General features: G+C 39.5%; 1 protein-coding gene across 1 annotated transcript in view; it reads left to right on the top strand.

Moving 5' to 3' along the window:
• LOC106636928 (aldo-keto reductase family 1 member B1) overlaps positions 1 to 6044 on the top strand; it is a 403668-nt gene that overhangs the window by 197920 nt on the left and 199704 nt on the right. The window lies entirely within an intron of this gene.

Genomic DNA, 6044 nt, shown 5'->3' with positions numbered 1-6044 from the left:
CACTTTTGTTTTTTTCTCGACAAACGAAAACGATAAACGACCGAAAGTAAACCGATCAGGTGTCCTCCCCCGTCACAATAGCCGACACTCCCACACGTTCCTCCTCGCCGCTGGCTCTCTAGCAAACATCTGCAGACCCGTTGCTCGCAAACACCCAATCGCCACGCTCCACGGCTAGGACCCATTACCCATCATCCTCGGGATTCCACACGCGACAAAGCCACGATAACAGCCCACGACACCAGCACATCACTCGAACATACATGTCCCCGAAGAGAAAAACAACCAGCCGGCGCTTTTTTTTTACGAACTGGCGCGCGACAGACTGCAGCCTCGTGCACTGGCGGCTCCGGGGTTACGTAAAAGTAGGCCCACCACCGCGCGCACCGCGTAATTGACGCGCGTTCCCGTTCCTGCTGCTGTCAGGCTTCGTTCGTAAAAAAAAATAAATCAGCAGCGATCTCGTTCCCCCCCCCCTTTTTTTCCCTTCTCGTTGCCGATCTTTGCTGAACCGTATACGCGCAGCTTCCAACGCGAGTGGGGGGGGGGATCGGTCCGTTTTCGGTGCTGTTCTACTTCGACGCGAGTCCGAGCTTGCACGTCGAGTTTGGAAAAGCTCCGCGCTTGGACTGTTACAGCATGTAGGTATAATATGCAAGCGCCAGTGGGTTGATCGGTTTTTGCGGAGCGAGAAAGGGAAAAGAGCAGTAATAGCAGCACGGCGGCGGCGGCGAGATCCGGACTTGGCTGCTTTTCGTTGCATCACCGGGTCGGCGTTTGACCCAGTGCAACTTGGTTACATATACGTGGGAATAACAGGCGCGAGCATACATACACACACACAAGGGGATCAAAAAGTGAGAAGAAGAACCGCGCAGGTGAACGAAGGAGGAGAGACTCCACGCGCTGGCTGTGAAATTGTAGTTGTGAGCTTGGGCGAGTATATTATATGCTAATCGGTTTGAGCGTGGGGAGGTGCAAGCACGGCGAGGTATAGCAACAAGAAAAGGGGATTACAAGAAAGAAAAAACAAGATGGAGAATCAAAGAATATTTAATCGCGCGTCATTAGCCAGGTAAGGGGGGACTTGTCGCGTGATCTGATCCGATAAGAAAACGAGCCGATGCGAGAAAGTGTATGAGCAAGTGAGCTTTGATCGGTTGTTTTTGTGGTGTCTAAATGACCAATGTTTTGGTCAACGGGAGAGCTTTCGATTGCACGGTGGCATCGGTCGATTTTACGCTCTTCGGCTTGTAATTTGGTGTACGATTCATTTGAATTTTAGATGAGGCGTGGCACGTCTCTGTTCAACTTTTGTGTTTTTCTTTTTTTTCCCGAACAAAGTAAGGTGGCGTGTGATCTCGACTGATTAGAAAAAAAAACATGTTCACTTTCTTTCGTTCATTTTTGCGAGGATAATGATTTAAGATTTTTTTATCGATTTCAAAGGGATTTCCTGTAGATTAAACTTGCTGTCCTCGTATTAAAAACTGTCTACTTGTTGAAAGTGTTGTTTTATAATTTCATGATTTAAGCTCACTTGATATGATTTCGGTATTGATTTCAAAAAAGTGTAAAAAAAATACCCAAGTGATTTCAAAAACAATTGTTTTTTTTCCCCCTCTTTGTACCAAATAAAGTTCGAGAAATGTATTTACTCATTGTATACTTGGATTTCATGATTTCGTGAAACACCTGATACGATTTTAATGAATGGTGATTTTCAATTCATTTCAGAACGATTTCATTACGAAAAGTCCAATAGATTTCACGGACTGATTCATGCTAGCGTTTTATAAATCGCGATTGGCTCTTAAAATATGATATGCCGAGACTGAATAATCACGAAAATTAAAAAAAAAAACTCCTACCAGTGTACGATGACCAAAGGAGCAAAAAATAATAAAAATCAACCGGGCAGTGGTTGCATCAAGCAAGAAAGAGCGTATAAGAGAGATAAATCGAATCATGAGACGTCGCATCTCCGGGTGGCCCCGCGAGATTTACAGGCAGTGCTTGTGTTTATCCGTCACACACTCGCGAGCGAGTGGGAATCCAAAGAGCCCGACTTGCCTAAAATTAGCTTCGGATTCCCGCTCGTTCGATTCGCGCGATTCCGAGTAATATCCGCAAGGGAGTTGTTTGTGAGTGTGTGTCACACGCACACGCCACAGTACGCGAGTTACGCACACAGCACGAGAAGAAGAAGAAGGTCATTTACTGACGACGTTCACGGCGTATTCGCCATTTGATTCTCAATCGGCGTTATTCGCGTGACTTGTACCAGTTACCTTTTTTTTCTTATCGCTAATTTTTTTTTTTTTTTTTTTTTTTTTTCGTTGGTCGTCTAGCTTTCGCGTGCTTCGACTGCGTCTGTCACCGTAGAGCTTTGCCCTACTTTTTACGAACCGTTGGGGGTTTTGTTTGTCCCGAGACTTTTTTAATGATATGTGTTCTCTCGAAAAGAGATTTGTGCTTCGATTGTGCGCCCAATGAGAGAGGGTGTTAATAAAGATAAATGTTAGTGGCAAAAAAATGTATGGTTCACTGTTTTTTTTTACGATAGGAAATATTATTTTCATATGGGCAATCGCTGAATTTTTATTGTTTGAATTGTTTTTTAAGTTTCGTGATGTATAAAAAAAAAAAAATAAAAAATGATTTACACCTCAGTGATTTAAAATACACTTTAACAGCATTAAAGATTTACATTATAGTACGGTGTACGTGTCGCAAAAGAAAAATTAATTGTTTTGTCATAAGAAAATTCGAGAGAAAATTACAGTCACTAAGATTTTAGTATCCCAGTACCAGAGTACCTTCATGTATTGTATAAAAAGATTATTATTTTACATAAGATGCACTTGTTTTTGTTTGTTAAATTATGTATCACTAGTCAGGGTTTTTTTGGGTCTTTTACGCATTTCATTCATGGTCATACGATTGCAGGTTGAACCAATCATATCATAATTCGATAAGCTTTATCTCAAGTCTTTTTTTTTTTTTTTGTTTATTTTAGGAAAAATTTTATCATTTAAAACACATATTAAGTACGACTTCACCAAGAGCCGATGAGTTATGTATGTTTGAGAGAAGAAAAAACAATATATCTATTATTATAAATCAATTAGTGTACGCAATAAATTTTTACTTTCGATAAACTAATTCCTGAGCTTTCTGGCAGTCTGTCAATCCCCTCCAAGAAGGTTGACTTCGCCATGCGTGTTCGTGGAATAAATTCATATCAAGGATCAAGTTCCCGATGGTCTTAACCCCTGTACAACCTTCCAAACCTTTTTGTTCAATTCCAATGGTCTTACCAAATGTTGGTGAAGGAAAACAACACTTTATCATTTTCAAAGATAAAAAATATGTGTGAAGAGTGTTTTTATCTTAACCACTACGCAAGTTTAACCTTACAAATAAGAGAGGTAAGTACGAAATTTTCCCGTGACATCATTACTTTTTTTTTTTTTTTTTTCACTACATGACTCGTTGGAAATAATGAAGTTAAGCTAAAAATACGACAAACAACACGTACACTGGACAAGGAATAAGTGACAGGTTCCAGTGTCCATTTCATTTTCCCCTCCGAGTCCAAAACAATGAAAAAAACAAAACAAAAAAACCAAGGGAAAATATACCGATTCTTGGTGCATTGACAGCGCGCCGTTGCTCGTAATTCCATGCCAACGTATCGATCGCACTCGCAGCGAAAAAAAAAAAAATAAATAAAAAATAAAGAAAAACAAAAAACCCAGCTTTTATCATCGTAACACACAATTACCAGTGCCAACTACATTATACTTTACAGTCACGCACTCGGTCACGCAGGCGTGCGTTAACACAGTACACGCGAAAAATTCTGCTATTTTCTCGTATATGCGATATACACGGGCAGTCGTACATGATACAGCTCGCGACTCTCGAGCAAGTCAGCGGCCTATGTAGGCGTGGCATCCACCCTCTCTCTCTATCACGCTAGATTTATTAATAGCCCAGACGGATAATTTCCAGCGCCCGAGATATGCGCTTTCATGTGTTCGTGTCCGTGTACGTCACATGTACTTTGCACCTATATGTACATATATTCCATGTGTGTATCCATCTCGTGAATTCCACTCCGCGACGCCTTTTGGTCGGATGATGTTGGCTTTAGAACATTGTTGTTAGTATCTGCTTGTCCTTTGTCAGATGTGGTGGTGATGGATGATGATTTAGTCAGGGATAAAAAAAAAGCTATGCGCCACTGTTGTAACTGAAATCGCTACGAGTTCAGTACGTGTGACTTCGAGCTTTATTTAGTTTACCAATGATGGAGAGCTCAGGTGTTATGAATTGGTCCCTACACCGTCTCCATTTCTGCGAAGAAAGATTTTTTTTACACAACTACGTGAAACCGAGCAGTTTAAGTAATTTTAACTATGATTTCTTAGAAGAAAAAGAAAAAGGGTCCCAGAATTTGTCAATTGTTGCTCTTATTCCACAACCACATTTTCTGAGCTATAAAATCCACCAACCTTTCATATACACTGTGGTAGTCCAGCAACTCCTTGATATGAAAGAAACGAGAATATCGAGGAGGCCTATTTGGATTATGGGACTACTCTGTTGTCAAACCATCATTACAAAGTCGTACACCGTAAGTGCGGATGTAGGAAACGTATTAGACCCAGTGAAAGTCTTACATAATCTGATTATTACCACTTTAAGTCAGAGTGTCGAAACATCCACTGAGCGACCCAATTCTTTGAATCAAAGAAAATTTCTTTACCCTCATTCCGTTAAATTTTTTCTTATGAGTAAAAAAATATAAGTTAATTGAAAATAATATTTTATTAAATTAAAATTTTCTTTTTTTAATTACGAATTTCTCATTTAGTTGTACGAAATGTTTTTTTTGATCGACTAAATTTGTTTCAATTAAAAGAAAATATTTAACGGAATGAGGGTAAAGAAATTTTTATTGATTCAAAGAATTGGGTCGCTCAGTGTCGAAACACAAGAGCTTATCAAGAGCAGGACCATATCGTACTGGGTCCACAAAGACAAAGTATATCATGAGATTCACGAATTTGAGAAGGTTGTTGTTTTTCACAAACTTGTAGTGGTATATCATATTATCTACTTTAAAAGACTGACTAGTCGATACTAAGGTTTGTACTTTTTCTTGTAGGAAATATCTAAAGGTTGCATACAGCATAGGTTTGTACTTAGCATTAATATATTATGGGGTGTAACGAGCCTAGGGTTTGACTTTGGTTTTCTGGCTGTTTTATTTTGGTACACATAAATCGAGGGATCCGTTGAGGGTAAAGATGAAAATAATTGCTCAAACGAGTGACGATTCGCTACCCTGGTGTGCCAGCCTTTTCAGGACACACATTATGAAACACATTTACATTAATATGGAAAGAGCTCCATTAAAACTTAGAGTTGTTAAATATATTTAGAGCTGATTTGATTGATCAGATCAAAGTGAGGGTAGTTTTCTCTCCAGAAAAAAAAAACGCTTGGGTGATTGATCAATTTTGAAGCTTGAGCTCAATACATGGAAAAAAGTACAGGCCAGACACCAGTCAAATGCAATATTTATACCAATCTGTGTAACTAGTTTGATTGAATAAATAACTCGTGCGTTTAATTTTGCGCTTCGTAAGCAACCAGATAATTCAGAATTTCATAGTTGGAAAGCTGACCTAGTTACCGCGGATTATAATTAAGTTAGAAAATTGTCGGATGTGTGTGTATACATGCAATACACCCCTCGAGATCATTATAAAGCAAAGCACTTTTCTTCCAATATAATTTTCGCTTTTTCTTATAAATTAGCTCGTAAATAAAACACAATACAACTCACATGTATACCTACATATACGTCACCATTATTAACTGCATGTTTTCGTCTCTCCACGTGCACATTCAATTTACGCAGATGAGAAAAGCAACGCCGACAACCCAAAGAGAGAATACGCGCATGCATGTAATATATTCCACAGGTAGTTTGCACCATACAAAAGAGGGTCACCTGATTAATAACGCGA

The sequence above is a fragment of the Copidosoma floridanum genome, unplaced genomic scaffold, assembly GCF_036245765.1.
Source record: "Copidosoma floridanum isolate Cflo_tuat_1 unplaced genomic scaffold, Cflo_Japanese_pri ptg000019l, whole genome shotgun sequence".
In the NCBI taxonomy this organism is placed as follows: Eukaryota; Metazoa; Arthropoda; class Insecta; order Hymenoptera; family Encyrtidae; genus Copidosoma; species Copidosoma floridanum.
Note: the sequence above shows the minus strand (reverse complement) of the source record. Positions and strands in the feature narration are given on the sequence as shown.